Source organism: Triticum aestivum, chromosome 3B (genome assembly GCF_018294505.1).
Source record: "Triticum aestivum cultivar Chinese Spring chromosome 3B, IWGSC CS RefSeq v2.1, whole genome shotgun sequence".
Classification (NCBI taxonomy): domain Eukaryota; kingdom Viridiplantae; phylum Streptophyta; class Magnoliopsida; order Poales; family Poaceae; genus Triticum; species Triticum aestivum.
In genome coordinates this window covers 445,907,757-445,928,007 of record NC_057801.1, presented here as the reverse complement: position 1 = coordinate 445,928,007, position 20,251 = coordinate 445,907,757, and positions in this window count along the sequence as shown.

The following is a 20,251-nucleotide window of genomic DNA, read 5'->3' as shown; positions in this document are numbered from 1 at the left end:
ACAGAAAAACCGTAAGCATCAGAGTAAAATCAGCAAAGTGGAACTTGTTGGAATATATGTGCTAGCATTGCCGATACGACTAGAAAGGCTTCGGATACCAGCTCTCTTCAACTGAAGGTGCAGTACTGTTAATATCAGTGTAACTCTCAAAGGCGACACAGGTCCCTGCATTTCCTTGCTATTCTTATAGGATTCAAGTGGGCAGGCCACTACAAATCCTATTCCTATGTTTACAAAATCCTACAAATCAAAGAGGCCCGAAGAGTTCAAAGTGTCCATCACAACCGACCGTATAGACCTCTACACTGCAAATGTCCTTGCTCATCTTCACTACAAGGAACATACTGTACTACTATCATACTCCCTCCGTTCCAAAATATAAGTCTTGGTAGAGATTTCCACTATGGATCACATACAGATGTATCCAGATACATTTTAGAGTGTAGATTCACTCATTTTGCTCCATATGTAGTCCATGGTGGAATCTATACAAAGACTTGTATTTAGGAACGGAGAGAGTACTTATTAAAGAAGAACGCAAGAGGAACATGGTAAAGAAGAGCAAGCATATTTTGGATAATAAAATGTTCATTGCGCAGTGCCCACACATGATGAACCAAAGCGCATTAAGAATGCAACTCCCTGCTATCTCTCGACCATTTCAGGCGGTTGGATGAAGATCCTACGTCTCCTAACCCTTCTTCTTCCTCGTCTCTGATTCTTCCAATACAGAACACCGCACGGGCCGCCGGCCGAACCACCGGCTCCCACCGCCCGTGTTCCTCCGCCACCCCCACCCCCACCCCTGCCCCCACTCGTGTTGAGTTTTCTTCGTTCGGCGAGGCCCCACCATCGCCCCCCAAAACCACCGTCCCCACTCGAGCCCCTTCGTCCGCACCGGCGAACTCCGGCGAGCTCTGAAAAATTGACTGACCCAATTTTGAAATTTAGTCTACTGTGATTTAACTAGTGTGGAATATAAAAGGGGAAAACCATAAGCATTGGGAGTATAGTGTTGAGCGTGCCATGGCGGATCTGAAGGTGCAAACTAGACAAAGGCAACTTCGCAACCAATGTTTGCTTTCAACTAGCAAGTAGACAAGAAATCAGAGTAAAGTAGTGGCGATCTATTTTCTTGCTGCGATAAATAAGTTGAGCAGATACGAAAGAATACCGCCTCTGGTGCGGAGCCGTGTATGCATCTGCTGAGAATTTGACGGTGCTGCGGTAGCGATAGCTGTCGGCAGCGTGGAAGCAGATCTAGGAGGGTAGACGATGGCGGCAGGGTGCGGTGGATGAGATGGTCGTAGGAGTGGCGCCGGCAAGGTGGACGACGGCGGGGATGAAGCGAGAGGACGGGATGCAAGGATCCCGGTCTGAAGAAGTGGACGAGAGAGGTCGATCTCTAGTAATGGACGGCGGCATCATGGTATCAGCTCCGGCATGGTGGAGGAGGACGGCGGTGGATGGGGTGGCGGACAGAGGAGGCTGGGGTGGAGAGGGTGTTTTGGCGCCCACGGAGTACCAATGGGGAAATGGAGGTAGAGAGGAAGGGGGGAACCATGTATTCAGGGCACGCTTGTCTCAAATGCGAGGAAATTTACAAACTTAGCCCCCGTTTCAAATTTCCTAGATCACAACAATATTAGTCGGTTGGGGATAGGACGGTAATCTCGCATACACCGAATATTTGCCGACGAGAGTTTTTTCTGGCGCCCACCGTGTATGAATCAGGGAGGGAGTCAATTTCGGCCGAGGACACACTGTGTTTTGGTGCCCACCGTGTATAAATCCGGGTGAGAGGCAGTTATGTCACGTTTGAATGAAATTACAAACCTACCCCTATCGAAACCTATAGAAATCAAGCAGATAGGCTTTGCGTGGCAAGGATAGGCAGTAGTAATTTCCATCTCGCAGATTTTGGTTTCGGGCGGTTACTGTGACTTTCCCCGCTTTGTTCAAATTTTGCAGAGTGCACGTTTACCGTGCCAACTCAATTCAAATCCCGTTTGTATTCTATTTTTTTCGGGTGGGATCCATTTTCGATTGGAATAAAATTCTATGTACATCATTTTTTATATATACTTTCAAAAGCACAACAAAGAATTCTGCTCCTTTATATGTATAATATGATTTACAAATACAATGATCTCAAAATCATAAGGTTGAATTCAAAAAATTTAAACCAAATTATGTTCTACTAAAATGTATGGATCAGTAATATATACATATTAAATAACATAGATGCACGTGAATTCATATGAGTATGCATGTTTGATAGATCAATTTTGGTTCGAGTATGGATTACATATATCATCATCTCGAATTCAAATATTTGAATCCCTTTTATGTTCACTCCTTTCACGCTCATCACTCTCACATGCATGCTCCTTCATGTAGCTACCCCTCTCTTTTCTCCATCTCACCCGCACTCTCACTTCATGTTTCTCCTATCCTCGTAAACATGGTCTCTCGACGTCTCCCTTGAGAAGTGTCACACTCTCCCTATCATTATACATTACACGATTTTCATTATCTCTCACGTCTCTACCGTTCTCTGGTATCACTAGGTACCTAAGCTTTCTTTTTCACCGCCACACACACAGTCTCCACTCGTCTTTCACTTTGTCTTTCTCTCTGGGATTCTCTCACACACCCTATATGTCTCTAGATATGACTCGTACCACTAAAATTACTCTCTCTCTCTCCTCTAGACACAACATTTGTTGCGGTCTCCTTTTCGTCTCCATCCCAGACTAACATTATTCATTTGTTTACCGATCAGAAAAACTCCCCCCTCCCTCTCTCTCTCTCACACACACACACACACACACACATAACTCCTGCTTCCACTCCCCTTCCCGACTACCGTCTCTCTCTCTCACACACAAAACTCTTGCTTCCGCACCCCGACTCGTATTTCTCTCACAAACATTTATCAACTAGCCTCTATATAGGTTTATACACCTGCACACTCATGCTTCCACTATCGCATACATGTATCTCTCCCGCTCCTTGTATCTATGTAGATTTTTATTCCCTTCTTGAGACACGCCCTCTCGATCGTGCACACACACACTATCGCCTCATTTAAAGCTGATACCTCTCGCACACACACTCTTTGTGTCTTTGTCACACATGCACTCCGTCCTCCTCCTCTCTCCCTCTCTCTCTCACACACATGGGCTTTTTGCAACAACTAGCAAGATGCCCATGCGTTGCACGGAACATAAAGATACATCAAAATGTGTGAGTAGTTTATCTTGTGGGAGAAAAGGATGAATGAGGGAAGGCCTTATTTGCAAATGTGGAGAGGGGTGTGGGTATCTTTTTGCAAAATTGCCATAGTTTCCTTCCTATCCGTCAGATATAGATCGGATGACCTATATTGCAGGATGGCAGGCACACGATCATCACTGACTATGCTTTTTATAAGAGTAGGGATAAAACACAGAGTTAGTGATGATGGTGGGCCTGCCATCTTGCAATATAGGCTGGCCGATTTATGTCTGGCAGATATGAAGGAAACTATGGCAATTTACCCGCACTCCTCTCCACATTTGCAGATAAGGCCTTCCCTCGTTCATCCTTTTCTCCAACAAGATCTTGATGTTCCGTGCAATGCACGGGCATCTTGCTAGTAAGAGTAGAAATAGACATATACCACTTCTCGAATCTTGAAACCAACAACATTCCTCCCTTATCTCATCAAAACCGCCAAAGGAATATATTTTGAGTGAAACATAACATACTTTTAGTGATATACGTATTTCAAAACTAGACTTTTTTCTATCAAATCAGTGAATATGTATTAATCTACTTTGATCGTGTGGCAACACATTGGCACATTGCTAGTAGTTATTATAATTTTTTGGACACCAGACAACCGGTGGAGTACATATACGAAGAGAAGAGGCGCACACACGTAGTCGGTCTCTCGCTGTCTCGCGCACATGAATGTTACGTAAAGGCAATGTTAACAAATAAATCCTAAAACCCTAGGTGCACGATTGCTGCATTCGCGGGTACCGGGTACGTGGTGGAGCGCACCTTTGTAGGAATAGTCAGCTCGCGTGATAATTTATCCATAGGAGTTGATGGTTCGAGACCACAGGTGAACGACTTGGAGGCGGTTGCTCGCCAATTGCCACAGATCGAGTAGCCATGTTTAAAATATCATTTTTTAGCGGGGTTAAGAGTTCCGATTTTCAATGGCATGTTATAAGTACTAAGTAGTTTTTAGAACGATTGGTATGGAGCGAAAATGGCATTCATACTACTACGTATCTCCTTAGCGTATGGTTGTTTGGGTTTATGTTGCGAGATGTTGAACCTGGTAGTTCTAGGGCAAATACTATGGTTTAGATTTAGATGTTGGTTTTCACTAATGAAAATCGGAAGGTGGAAACCCTTCTTTGATTAAAAAAAACTACTACCTCCGTTCTGGTTTACTAGTCTCCATCGTATTTTGGGTCAAAGTTTGTCCATGAATTTTACTTGTAAAATGTGAATGGAAAATGATATTTTGTTATACCCAAACAAAAGAGGACTAGAGGGAGTGATTGCTCTGACACGGACGCGACCTCTCATAGCACATGCATTGAACCGGCGCGCCGGCCAAGAGGGCCCCACTCGCTGCAGGCCCGGCTGAACACGCCTCCTCGCCGCATGCAACCGGCTTCAGACTGCCCCGTCCGCCTCATTGAATCCGTGTGTGTGCCGGCAACACGTCCTTCTGTGAGCCGGCCGACATTTTAGAACACAAAAAATGACCAAAATATAATTAATTACGCATGGTCTTGACTTGTTGTGCTCGCACTGGTAGTAGGAACTAGAGGTTTTTCTTTATTTATAACTCTCCTAACATTTTTTTGGCTTTAAAGTGAATCATGGTTGTGGACATTATGTATGAATGTGCAGATATCTGTGAACATGAGTTTGATGTGGAAGTTGAACTTGGAATGTCGGGCTTGCGCGTGAACTATACCATGTCCAATGCTTCGTCTGTTATTTTTGAAAAGTAATTGCTGTTATTACATGACCCAAAATATATATTTTGTGCCACATCAGTAGATGCATGGACATCACAACAGGCATGCTGACTGGATAAACATTTGAACCTAGCTATTGTGAAGGAAATTTTGTATTGACAACAGTTTTAGATAGCAGGAGACGCCTAGCCCGCTCTGCCTCTGCTAGCTTATTTCTGGCTTCTTCCATCTCTTCTTTGGCTTGGGTGAAGAGAGCATCTGATTGCTCTTTTCGCTTCTTCAGGAACTCAGCTACATTCTCAAGGGCTGCTGCACACTTTCTTTCAGCCTTTACTAGAGCCACAAGGACACGAACAACTCACGACTCCACCTGGCTTGTGTTAATCCAGCATCATCTGGGAATTTGCACCTTGTGTCTAATCCAGCATCATTAGGGAACTGGCACCTTGTGTGTAATCCAACCTCATTTTGGAAACATGATCTCGAGGTTGAACATACTTCCCTCCTCGCAGGAACTGTATCCTGACATGAAGTTACTTCTTTCTTAGATCAATACTCAGAGCAACCCAGTTCCATTTAGTAGAAGCCAGATAAACAGAACTCGGAGAAGTGAATTCAAAAGGAAAAAAAATATATAAAAACGGACTACAAGGTGAGAACACCCACTTCCTATATCAAGCTAAAAACGAAAGCATTAGGATGATTAAGACTCTTCTTATTACACATCGAAGAACATGAGGCTTAAGAGAAATAGAACATATACACATCGAAGAACACTAGGCTAAACGAAAGTAATTGAAAGGGTGTTACTTACCAAAGCTCATTTTACAGGTTCGGTGCAGCTCCTCTTTAACTTGCCACGTTCCTTGAAGATGTCCCCAATATCCCGTGTTTGGTCTTCATTGCTCCTATGCATGTTCACACTCGTGGTTTTAAAATCTCAACATGGCAAGAAAAATATACTACTAGTAATACTCTCGCATCTTGTGGGCCACATTAAAGCACTCATCTGCCATGTTAGAGCATCTCCAACAGAATCGCAACGCATGGCGCTTTAAAAAAGCATTTACAGTGCTGAGATCGAGAAGTAGAGATAGAGAGTAGAGACTAGAGAGTAGAGGATAGTTCTCAGCATAGATAGATAAAAAATAGATAATTAACCTATTCCTCGTCGTCCGACTCCTCCTCGGTGATGTCCTCCTCCGACGTCTGACTGTAGGCTTGAAGATATTGATCGTCGTAGGATTCCCAGGGCGATGCTGCTCCTAGCCTCATGTTGAATTGAGCGTCCGCTTTTTGCCTACGCTTGTCCTCGCGATAAGCGGCTCGCTCCACCCTCCTCTTATTCCTCTCCGCCCTCCTTTGCGTGTAGAACTCACGCTCGTTGATGATGTCCTGCGGGAAGTGTTGGCGCCACAGCGCCATGGCTTCCTCGTCCATCTCGGCGATGTCGAGACGGTGCTCCCGCCTCTGGTTGTTGTGACGATCCTCATCGGTGATAAGCCGCGACAGAGGTGCGAGCTCCTGCGCCCGCTCCCGCGTCGGCATGTTGGGGAAGTTCAATGTTCTATGAGGCCACCGGAGGTGCCACGTCGCCATGTCGTACGCGCGGGCGGCCTCGTTGGCGGTGTCGAAATTGCCAAGGCCGAGGCGCATCCCGCGGAACCGGATCTTGGTGGAGAAGCCGCCGGAGGGGCGCGCGCGGATGCCGCGATATTCCCAAGTTTCCCGGCGGCGTGGCGGCATGGTGGCGCGGCAGCGGCGAGGCGAGAAAGAGCAGGGAGAGAGAGCGGTGGCAAGGCACAGAGCGGTGGGAGGGTGTTGGATTTTATAAAGCGCGCCGAACGCTGCGCGCCAAAACTAGCGCACGCTCGACCGCTTTTTCCTGCGCGCGCACGATCCTTTCCCAACGTCTCTGCTATCTATACTCTCTTCTCTACTGTTATATTTATTTAATATTTAATATTTATCTCTACTTCTCTACTGTCTACTTTTTTTTCTCTATACTCTTATAAAAAAACAGAGTTGGTGATGATGGTGTGCTTGCCATCCTGCAATATAGGCCATCCGATTTATATCTAACAGATAGGAAGGAAACGATTGCAATTTTGAAAAAAGATACCCACACCCCTCTCCAGATTTGCAAATAAGGCCTTCTCTTGTTCATCCTCTTCTCCTACAAGATAAACTACTCATACAAATGCATCTTGATGCGTGCAACGCATGGGCATCTGGCTAGTTCTAAAAAACTTTCCATAATTTGCCACTCTACTGGTTGCAGATGAAAAACCTACCCAAGCACAACATGATACAGGAGCAACACACAGTTACAAGCTGATATTCTGTTGGACAATGGAGGCTATAACCAATTACTTTTACTGGAACAATAGCACCCAGGAAATTTGAAGGGTGGTATGAACAAAATTGGAACTACACATGTACTGCTAAGTGATTCAATACACACATTACCAATCGAGGAGGAGAACGTTGGTCGCGGCGGCCTCTGTGAGTCATGGTCGGCAATGGGAGTCAGTTCATTGTCCATGACGGTGGTGCTTCTGCACTTGGCGTCGGCTTCCGGGAAGCAGATCCGAGACCGTGGAAGATGTTGCCGCGGAAGAGGCTCCATGTACGGCGACGATGGTGGACCGACTCCAGTGCAGCATACGAGGTCGTCGATGAGGCAGATGCGCTGCGGTGGACGAGTGTGCCGATGTAGAAGGGGAGGAGCAAGAAGGCTACGGTGCCGTGGAGAAGTCTATTTTGCGGTGGGGATAGAAAATGGGGAGTATTCAGGTGTACTACTCTGGGTGCTGGGGTGGGGTTGGCTGGGTAGGGTGAACTTGAACTTACGAAAACAGCCCCCTACCAAGCGTCATCCGTAGGCCTGTTCCGAAGGCTATGATGGTAACTTCCCACTGCTTGAATTAGGGTCGCGGGGGATTTTCCCGCCGACCTCAAAATTTTGTTACACTGAACTCCCCGTGTGGCGTGTTGGGTGATTCCGCTAAGCAACTAGCGAGTAGTACCAGTAAACTCTGCATATTAGGTTTGACCGAAGTCAAGCTTCCTAAAGTTTGACCAAGTTTATAGAAAAATATAAACATTTACCATAACAAATATGTATGATGTGAAAGTACATTCAATAATGAATCTAATGGTATTTATTTGTTATTGTATATGTTAATATTTTTTGTTATAAACTTTCTGAGAGTTTATAAAACTTGACTTTGACCAATGCTAATACGTGGACTTAAATAAAAATGGAGGGAGTACACATTTGTTTTCTTACTTTGTAGTGAATTAATCATTTGTTGAAATTGTGAAATAAATATATTAGGCTATTGACTTCGAATGTAATGGTCTATACAATTCAATAGTTACAATCATTGTCAAATTCCAAGATGTATACGAGGTCTATAGTACTTCACAACATGCTCAAACTCACATAATCCTAGTCAAATGAGAATATAAATGCATTTCATAGTTATTACTTTGTAGGATGCAACAAAACCAACCATAACTCGACATCAGCCATTATAAAAGAAACATTTTGAACATATCCCAATGTGTGAATGAAACGTGTAGAGAGAGCTTGCGAAGATGGAGCAGATAGTGCGGGAAAGATTGTATGTATGTGGACGAGAGAGTAGGAGACAAACCTGATGAGACAGAGAGAGAGAGATAGAGAGAGAGAAAGAGAGAGGAAGAAGTTAGGTCTGTGAGAAAGATGGAGATATGTAATATACGTGAGATGCGTGTGCATTCGAATTTTGTACATATTGAAGGAGAAGAGACAACATGTTTGATGAGAGAGCTGGAAAAACATGGACAAGAGGGGAAGGATCTCGTGGGTTGAGGGATTGATAATTTTGTGTGGGGGAGAGTGGGATTGGTAATTTTGTGCGAGAGAGAGGGTGGGGGGAGGAGTCAGTAAGCCATCGTCACATCATCCTACTTCCAAATGGCCCCACATTCTCTAGCGCAGTGTGGTCGCCGTCTTCAATCTCCTCGATGCCCTCTTTGAAGATTGAGGTGTTGTGCATGCTGGGGTGCAGAGAAGCACAAGCGAGAGTGGTCGCCATATAACCTTGGATGGGGATGAATTGTGTGCCCGGGGGAGGGTGTGTGTGTGTGTGTGTGTGTGTGTGTGTCAGATATCGAGAGAAAACAAACGTAAGGAGAGAAATGTGTGTGTATGTGATAGAAAGCTACATGCTAAACAAGGTATTCACGAAGAGATTGCGCGTGCGAGATAGAGAGCGGTGTGCGGGCCTTGAGGTGGGAAGGGGCCGGGTGAGGGTGTCAAAATGTGCGCGTTGATGCATGTGTTACATGCGATTGTGCGAGGGACGGATGAATCAAGACAGATGGTTGTCATGTTACGGATGCTCCTCTCTCTCTCTCTCACACACACACACACACAAGTAAAATAGAAGACCGTTCTCTCATGTATACACAACGTATCGACATCTGTCTATGTCTCACTCATGCATGAACATTTGCACATTCACACCTCTCTATGTCTGTATCACACGCACACCGTCTCCACATTGCCCTTCCGCCACAACACACATATGGACACATACACACGTTCCCTCTTAGTCACACACACAAAATCAGTATTAAAAAAAATAGGGCGCACCTAAAACATCCAAATCCAAATAAACACGAACTGGAGCTAAATTCAAATATATGGAAATATTGTAGCGTCAAGAACTTTTCCAGGAAAAAAAAGTTGGTAATATTCGGGGATTGTTTTCACACACACAAAAAGGTTCGGTGGATGTCCTTCGAGCGCGACACGGTGACGCACCATTCGATCGACCGCGCGGCTGCGGTTCACACGCTTGCACAAGATTCCGTATCGTGGCTATGGTAACTAATAAAAGCACTGCCTAAGTCTAATGTTAATGTGTACTAGTACGGTTTTCTTTTAAGTTTGACCAACCCTATATAAAACTAAACTAAGCTCCCATACGCGCACTCATCAATATACCGTCGCCGCCGTTGCACATGCCGGCGCCCGCCTGCTCCGGCCAACAATTTCTCGCCCATCACTGCCATGTCGCCGCCATCCCTGTGCCATGAAGCTGAAGGCTCGCCCGCTCATGTCATCTGCAGTCCCTCCTCGTGATGCTGCCGCGCTGCCATGCACGCGAGCAGCTGTTGGAGCCATGTCTATGCATGCAGCGTACAAAAAGGAGGACGAGCGCGTGCTCCAGCACGCCGGCGAGGAGGAACTAGCGTGTCATTGTCGTCTCCGGCCGCGCGGAGGAGGCGCGCATGGTGGCCATCACGGCGGAAGACGATCGCGCGTGCGTCGAGCCCGCTGAAAGGATCGAGAAGAGGTGTCTAGAGGGGGGTGATTAGACACTAAGTGAGAAAAGGTGCAGTTTTTAATTTCTTTAAGTTGGAGTGGAGTTTTGGCACAAGTTTAACAATCACAATACATATCAAGCAAGCATGCAAAGAGTATATGAGCAGCGAAAAGTAAAGCATGCAACTTGCAAGAATGTAAAGGGATGGGATTGGAGTGTGCAAACGCAATTGGAGACACAGATGTTTTTGTCGTGGTTCTGATAGGTGGTGCTATCGTACATCCACGTTGATGGAGACTTCAACCCACGAAGGGTAACGGTTGCGCGAGTCCACGGAGGGCTCCACCCACAAAGGGTCCACGAAGAAGCAACCTTGTCTATCCCACCATGGCCGTCCCCCACGAAGGACTTGCCTCACTAGGGGTAGATCTTCATGAAGTAGGCGATCTCCTTTCCCTTACAAACTCCTTGGTTCAACTCCACAATCTTGTTGGAGGCTCCCAAGTGACACCTAGCCAATCTAGGAGACACCACTCTCCAAGAAGTAACAAATGGTGTGTTGATGATGAACTCCTTGCTCTTGTGCTTCAAATGATAGTCTCCCCAACACTCAACTCTCTCTCATAGGATTTGGATTTGGTGGAAAGAAGATTTGAGTGGAAAGCAACTTGGGGAAGGCTAGAGATCAAGATTCATATGGTAGGAATGGAATATCTTGGTCTCAACACAAGTGTAGGTGGTTCTCTCTCAGAAAATGTAAGTTGGAAGTGTAGCTTCGTTCTGATGGCTCTCTCCAAGAATGAAGAGTGAGTGGAGGGGTATATATAGCCTCCACACAAAATCTAACCGTTACACACAACTTGCCAATCTCGGTGGGACGGAATTGATAAACTCGGTCGGACCGATTCAACAAATCTAGTGACCATTAGGATTTTTGGTGGGACCAACATGCAACTCGGTAGGACCGATATGGTTAGGGTTAGGGCATAACGTAATCTTAGTGAGACCGATTACACAAACTCGATGAGACCGATTTTGGTAATAAGCTAACCAGAGAGTTGGTCAGGTAAACTCGGTGGGACCGATTCGCTCATTTAGGTGAGACTGAAATGTTACAAAAAGGAGACAGAGAGTTTACATTGTAATCTCGGTAGGACCGATTACGCAAACTCGGTGAGACCAATTTTTGTAATAGATACATACAGAGAGATTACAATCCCATCTCGGTGAGACCGAGATCCCCATCGGTGAAACTGATTTGCCTAGGGTTTGTGGCAGTGGCTATGACTGGAGTCGGTGGCGCCGGATAGAAAGAGTCGGTGGGGCCGAGTTTGACTTTTGGTTTAAGTCATATGTGGATGTGAGAAAGTGGTTGAGGGCTTTGGAGCATATCACTAAGCACTTTGAGCAAGCAAGCCATTAAGCAACACCTCATCCCCTCTTGATAGTATTGGTTTTTCCTATAGACTCAATGTGATCTTTGATCACTAAAATAGAAAATGTAGAGTCTTGTTCTTGGATCTTGATCCAATCCTTTGTCCTTAGCATCTTGAAGGGGTTCCACATCCTCTAGTCCATGCCACTTCATTGTTGAACTCATCTAAAACATACTAGGTAAAAGTGTTAGTCCAACAAGAGATATGTTGAAATTAATTACCAAAATCACCCAGGGAGCACTTGTGCTTTCAATCTCCCCCTTTTTGGTAATTGATGACAACATACATCAAAGCTTTAGATAAAGAAATAGAGAATAGCAAGTAAAGCTTTGGTAAGACATGTAACATGCATAGGCTCCCCCTACATGTATGTAATCATGTGAATATGGAATATAGGAGCGAGTGAATGCATAAACATGACAGAGTAAGCAATGTGTTACATGTATCTTGGCTATATGCATGAGAGAAAAAGATGTGAATATGGGAAATATACCTTCATGCTCACGAGTCCTTCTTGCAAACAATATGTACATCAACAAGAATTTCTCATACACAGGACTGTGATGCATATACTTACCTTGTGGTCTTGAGTTGGCTTAGGATGGAATGAACCTGCGTAAACAAGGTTAGATAACATAGATACACCTACTGGCCAGAGCAAACAAAAGAAACCACAAGAGTACCAAGACTGGGATGACATGTAGAGTGAGTACTAAGTACCACATTGGATATAGACATGTCCCCAAAGGTAAAGATGTGCAATGAATTCAAGGACTTCCTTCCCTTAGATGTCTTGCTCCCCCTGAATCTAGCATGGGATACTGGGGAAGATAGGGAATAGAAAATCAGAGAAAAAAAATCAGAGCTCAAAGAAAATAAACAGAGCTAGTGCAAACACGCACATATGAACATGTCTTTCCCCTCTTGAAGACATGTGACTTCTCTCTCCTCTTGAACACCAAGCATCTGGGGTCCTTGATGATTACTCTTTCTCCCCTTGAGTATTCTCCCCCCTATAGATATGATTAAGCTTTGATGTGATCTCTCTCTCCCCCTTTGACATCAATTTCCAAGAAGGGAACTTCTGGATTTTTGTCATGATGGGTTTGGTTCTTGAGTCACAGAACAAAGCAGGAAGTTGAATGTGATGCTGGTTGAGGACAAGATTCATTGAGTGGAGTTGGATCAAAAAGAATGCAGAAACAAGTGCCAAGCTGTCTTTCCTGTAGTGAAATCGGTGGCACCGAGTTGTTTGTTTTGGTTGTACTGAAATGATTCAGTTGGACCAAAGGCATCAGACCGGTGAGATCGAGTTCATCGCAGAGAAAACACTTGTCACCTCAGCTCACTAGACAAGTAAGATCTCACAAGGATTTGCAAGGAATTAACTGAAAGATTTGCAAGGAATTTGATGCAGGGAATGCAGAACAAACAGAAACAGAAAAGAAATCTAGATGAAGTTTTTTTTGAGAAAATGGGAAACAAGTATGCATGAGACAGATGCAAGAGCACAGAAAAGAACACACGAAAAATTATGTTAGAGTACATTGACTTAGGAGTCAAGTGAGATCACTTGATCACAGGCCATACTCATAGTTTAAGCTCAAAATGGGGTTATCATTTTTCATTTAAGTATCTTGATGTATTCACATCTTGTCGAGTTGCTTTGACTCATGTCTTGGAGTAAAGCTTCCCTAAGATGGAATAACATACCTTGGGTGGTGGTGTTGATCGTGATCATGTAGTTGAACTTATGTGGGTTGCTCAAGGTTGATGTAGCTCATCAAGAGTTGGGAGCACCACTTGGAACTTGAGTTCATCTACCTACATGGGTTAGTTTTTGCAAGGAAGAGCACTTGTGTATCCAAAATGACAATCATGAAGCTCAACATAGAATTTGTCAAAGGATATGTTTGAATGGTTCTGTGCTTCCTTGTCTTCAACCACCGTTGTGTAGAGACTTGGTGATGTAGAGATTGCTCAAGATATGAATGAGTTGCAATCTCATAGATTTAGATTCATCCAAGTACCTACAAGGGTTAGATAACATGCAAGGTGTAAATGTACCCAAGACATAAGATAGTCTTCATAAGAGAAATATCAAGGGTTAGTCATAGGCTCATGCCTTGCATGTATCAAATGGAGTTCCTACTCCAAGTTTGAGGCATCAATGATGTTCAATTCACCTCTTAACCTGCAAAACACTTTCTCATCAAGTGGTTTAGTGAATATATCCACTAATTACTTTTCGGTGCGAACATGCTTAAGATTAATGTCCCCTTTGGCAACATGATCTCGAATGAAATGATGACGAACTTCAATATGCTTAGTTCGAGAATGTTGCACGGGATTGTGAGCAATCTTGATAGCACTTTCATTGTCACAAAGTAATGTAACATGTTTCACATATATCCCGTAATCCTTAAGAGTTTGGGTCATCCAAAGTAATTGAGCACAACATGAACCAGCGGCAACGTATTCCGCTTCGGCGGTGGATAAGGATACCGAGTTTTGTTTCTTGGAAGACCAAGACACAAGAGATCTACCAAGAAATTGACAAGTACCCGAAGTGGACTTTCTATCAACCTTGTCACCGGCATAGTCCGAGTCGGAGTAGCCAACAAGATCGAAAGAGGCCCTCTTTGGATACCAAATGCCAAAGTTTGGTGTATGGATTAAGTATCTCACTATCCTTTTCACAGCCTTAAGATGACATTCTTTAGGAGCAGCTTGATATCGTGCACACATGCACACACTTAGCATAATATCGGGACGTGAAGCACACAGATATAACAATGAACCAATCATAGAGCGATAAACCTTTTGATCGACTGGTTCACCATCTTTGGTCAAATCAAGATGTCCACTAGTAGGCATGGGTGTAGTCATACCTTTGCATTCTTGCATATTGAACTTCTTGAATAAGTCCTTGGTGTACTTCATTTGAGAGACAAAGGTACCTTCCTTAGTTTGCTTGATTTGCAAACCAAGAAAGAATTTGAGTTCACTCATCATAGACATCTCAAACTTCTCCGACATTAGCTTCCCAAACTTTTCACTAAAATGAGGGTTAGTTGATCCAAATATAATATCATCGACATAATTTTGGCACACAAATAGTTCTCCATTAACCCTTTTAGTACAAAGAGTAGAATCTATTTTTCCAATTTCAAAGCCTTTTTCAATAAGGAACTTGGTCAAGCATTTATACCACGCTCTAGGAGCTTGTTTAAGACCATAAAGAGCTTTGTGAAGTTTGTAAACATGATCAGGTTTCTTAGGATTAACAAAGCCGGGAGGTTGCTTAACATAGACTTCCTCCTCTATTTCACCATTTAGAAAAGCACTTTTAATGTCCATTTGGTACAAGGTGATATCATGGTGATTAGCATAGACAAGTAAGATGCGAATGGACTCAAGTCTAGCAACGGGAGCATAAGTCTCACCATAGTCCATACCTTTGACTTGTGTGTAGCCTTGGGCGACGAGACATGCTTTGTTGCGGACTAAATGTCCATCTTCATCTTGCTTGTTGCGAAACACCCATTTGGTACCGATGATGCTGTGGATGTTGTCGGGCTTCTCAACCAATGTCCAAACTTGATTCCTCTCAAAGTTGTGTAGCTCTTCATGCATGGCATTTATCCAATCCGGATCTTCCAAAGCTTTTTCAACCTTCATAGGTTCAATGCTAGAGATGAATGAATAGTGTTCACAAAAGTTAGCTAAACGAGTTTTAGAACGAGTGATTCTCCCAGTTTGGATATCATTGTAGATTTGTTTGACGGGATGGTCTTTAGCAATTCTTGCTCGAACTCGTGAAAGCTTTTGCTTGGGTCTTGGTTGAACATCTTCTTCATCTTGTTCTTCTTCTTGGCCTTCTTCATTGTTGGCGTTGTTGTTCTCTTGTCGTGGTGGAGAAGGAGGTTGTTGGCGTTCATCTTGGTGCACTTCCTCGTTTTCTTCATCTTGGTGTGTCCCAGTTGTGGATGCTTCCGTATCAACTCTTGGTTCACCTAGTCGTGAGGTAGAAGCTTCCACTTGGACGGACGAGGTACTCTCCTTCACCTCCGTTGGAAAAATCTTGCCAATAGACAAGTCTTGGATTGCTTCCGATGGGTCTTTGTCTCCTACATCAATTGGCAATTGCTCTACTTGCGAGCCGTTAGATTCATCAAACTTCACATCTACCGTTTTTTAACCTTTCGGGTGAAATTGTTGTAGACATGGTATGTGTGAGATTTTGGGCCATAACCAAGTAGGAAACCTTCATGAGACTTAGGAGCAAATTTAGAATGATGATGCTTATCAAGAATGTAGCACTTTGAGCCGAATACTCGAAAGTATCCAACTTGGGGTTTGTTACCGGTGAGGAGCTTGTATCTCGTCTTGCCGAGTAGCTTGTGAAGATACAAGCGATTTGTTGCGTTACAAGCTGTCTCAACCGTTTCCGCCCAAAAGTGCTTCGGCGTCTTGAACTCATCAAACATCATTCTCGCCATTTCGATGAGCGTCCGGTTCTTCCTCTCAACAACTCCATTTTGTTGAGGTATGTACGTAGCCGAGAACTCATGTGAAATCCCTTCTTCATCAAGAAAGGTGTCCACATTTGCGTTCTTGAACTCCGTTCCGTTGTTTTTGCGAACCTTCTTAATCTTCACTTCAAATTGATTTTGGGCCTTCCTAGCAAAGTTTTTGAAGATCTTTTGGACCTGCGATTTATCATCTAGAAAGAACACCCACGTAAATCTTGAAAAAACATCAACTATAACAAGACCAAAAGAATTTCCACCGAGACTTTTATAGGCGTTGGGACCAAAAAGATCCATATGAAGTAGCTCGAGTGGCCTCCTTGTGGTCAGTATGTTCTTCACGGGATGCCTTCCTCCAACCTGTTTACCTGCTTGACAAGCGCTGCAAAGTCTATCCTTATCAAATATGACATTGTTAACGCCAAGGATATGATTTCCTTTAATAAGCTTGTCAATGTTTCGCATGCCCACATGACCTAGTCGTCTATGCCACAACCAGCCTTTAGAGGATTTAGCAATAAAGCAAGTTCTAGGTTGAGCCTTTTTAGTGAAATCAACCATGTAAAGATCACCTCTACGTACACCGGTGAAGACCATTTTATGATTATCTCTACAAAACACTTGGCAATCTACTTCAGTAAATAGGACATTAAAACCGAAATCAACAAGTCTAGATATTGAAAGTAAGTTGTAGCCAAGAGATTCAACGAGCATGACATTTTGTATGGAGCTATCATGTGATATGGACACCTTACCGAGGCCAACCACCTTACCCTTTGAGTTGTCACCGAAAGTGACATACTTTCGAGGACCATCATTTTCAGCAAGCTGAAACATATCTTTATCTCTGGTCATGTGATCGGTACATCCACTATCAAGAACCCATTCCTTTCGTCCTGCCATATACCCCTGAAGATTTGCCATAAGACCAAAGTGTCTCATTGCATCATCAAGATCAAAGTCACTATCATCATCCTCATCATAGTATCCATGTTCAACATCGTCAAGTGGTGGATCAAATACTAGAGAGGGTGATCCGTTAGAGTGAGTTTGACAATGATCTTCTTTATGAATTTTAATAGCTTTGGAAATAATATCACTAATAATTCCAACATCTCCTTTGGCATGCATAAGGTTTGTAAGCTCAAATAGACAATCACCAAACATAGGATCACTGGAATTCATCTTACTCAAGGCAATAGACTTATGAAGACTTTCATCTAGATTTTTCAAGGAATAATTTGGAAAATGTTCCTCAAGAAATTTCCATATGGTGTAGGAACACTTAAGAGTAGGAAAACATCCAATCAAGTTTCTAGGAAAGCCTCTAGTGATAAGTTTAACAGTTCTAAGATTGTGAATCATGTCAATTGACTCATCAAGGGTAGGATGCATAGGATCAACATGAGGTGCACAATGGCTAGCAATGTACTTGTTCAAATGATATTCATTGAAAATCACAAGCATCTCATTTTTCCACTCATGAAAGTACTCTCCATCAAGTATAGGCACTCTATGTCTAAGACTCCCAATAGTAGACTCACCCATCATCCTCCAATGGTGTTTAAACCAAAGCAATGGCGACCAAAGCTCTGATACCAATTGAAAGGATCGAGAAGAGGTGTCTAGAGGAGGGTTAGACACTAAGTGAGAAAAGGTGCAGTTTTTAATTTCTTTAAGTTGGAGTGGAGTTTTGGCACAGGTTTAACAATCACAATACATATCAAGCAAGCATGCAAAGAGTATATGAGCAGCGGAAAGTAAAGCATGCAACTTGCAAGAATGTAAAGGGATGGGATTGGAGTGTGCAAACGCAATTGGAGACACGAATGTTTTTGTCGTGGTTCCGATAGGTGGTGCTATCATACATCCACGTTGATGGAGACTTCAACCCACGAAGGGTAACGGTTGCGCGAGTCCACGGAGGGCTCCACCCACGAAGGGTCCACGAAGAAGCAACCTTGTCTATCCCACCATGGCCGTCACCCATGAAGGACTTGCCTCACTAGGGGTAGATCTTCACGAAGTAGGCGATCTCCTTGCCCTTACAAACTCCTTGGTTCAACTCCACAATCTTATTGGAGGCTCCCAAGTGACACCTAGCCAATCTAGGAGACACCACTCTCCAAGAAGTAACAAATGGTGTGTTGATGATGAACTCCTTGCTCTTGTACTTCAAATGATAGTCTCCCCAACACTCAACTCTCTCTCACAGGATTTGGATTTGATGGAAAGAAGATTTGAGTGGAAAGCAACTTGGGGAAGGCTAGAGATCAAGATTCATATGGTAGGAATGGAATATCTTGGTCTCAACACAAGTGTAGGTGGTTCTCTCTCAGAAAATGTAAGTTGGAAGTGTAGGTTCGTTCTGATGGCTCTCTCCATGAATGAAGAGTGGGTGGAGGGGTATATATAGCCTCCACACAAAATCTAACCATTACACACAACTTACCAATCTCGGTGGGACCGAATTGATAAACTCGGTCGGACCAATTCAACAAATCTAGTGACCATTAGGATTTTTGGTGGGACCGACATGCAACTCAGTAGGACTGATATGGTTAAGGTTAGGGCATAACGTAATCTCGGTGAGACCGATTACACAAACTCGGTGATACCGGTTTTGGTAATAAGCTAACCAGAGAGTTGGTCAGGTAAACTCGGTGGGACCGATTCGCTCATTTCGGTGAGACCGAAATGTTACAAAAAGGAGACAGAGAGTTTACATTGTAATCTCGGTAGGACCGATTATGCAAACTCGGTGAGACCGATTTTGGTAATAGATACATACAGAGAGATTACAATGCCATCTCGGTGAGACCGAGATCCCTATCGGTGAAACTGATTTGCCTAGGGTTTGTGGCAGTGGCTATGACTGAACTCGGTGGCGCCGGAGAGAAAGAATCGGTGGGGCCGAGTTTGACTTTTGGTTTAGGTCATATGTGGATGTGGGAAAGTGGTTGAGGGCTTTGGAGCATATCACTAAGCACTTTGAGCAAGCAAGCCATTAAGAAACACCTCATCCCCTCTTGATAGTATTAGCTTTTCCTATAGACTGAATGTGATCTTTGATCACTAAAATAGAAAATGTAGAGTCTTGTTCTTGGAGCTTGAGCCAATCCTTTGTCCTTAGCATCTTGAAGGGGTTCCACATCCTCTAGTCCATGCCACTTCATTGTTGAACTCATCTGGAACATACTAGGTAAAAGTGTTAGTCCAACAAGAGACATGTTGACATCAATTACCAAAATCACCTAGGGAGCACTTGTGCTTTCACCCGCAAACCGGGTGCGGACACGGAATCTACCTTCGAGACCTTGAATGCCACATGGATCCTGCAATCTGAAGGAGCAATTTGGGTCAGTTGACTCTTGTGAGCCGTTTGATGCAACAAGGATTGCTAGAAGGGCTTCTTCAACCTCGGAAATTGATGCATGGTTCAACTTCTCAGCCCGCCACACGCCTAACAGCGTGCGGCCCCCGCCCCGCCCTCCCCTGAACCGTCTGCCACCGCCATGCTCCCCCACCCCCGCCATCCGTTTAACCCCGGGCACAATCCATTTTTTCCGGCAAACTGCATTCCACACCCAACACTCACAAGATAGATCATGGGCACCCTGCCACCCTAATATAGATACCGAGGTAGCTTCTCTGCCTTCTTCTTCCTTTGCTCCATCAAACTTCTTTCACATATCGACTGACCCAAATTATACTACTAGCACGAACATACTAAGTACAGTAGGAACACGAAGATAGGAGCAGTAGTACCAACTGCAAGAAGAACAGTAGTAAGACATAGTACTAGTACTATTGTACGTACTAAAGAGTTCAAATAACGAGAAAGAACATAAACATAGTTCTGTTGGGGCCTCAGCACAACACACCCTTTAAAATAAACTAAGCAACTATTCCGCTTGACACTGCAGTAGAACCAGCATGAGCGACAACACTGCCACCTACACGGAGTCCGA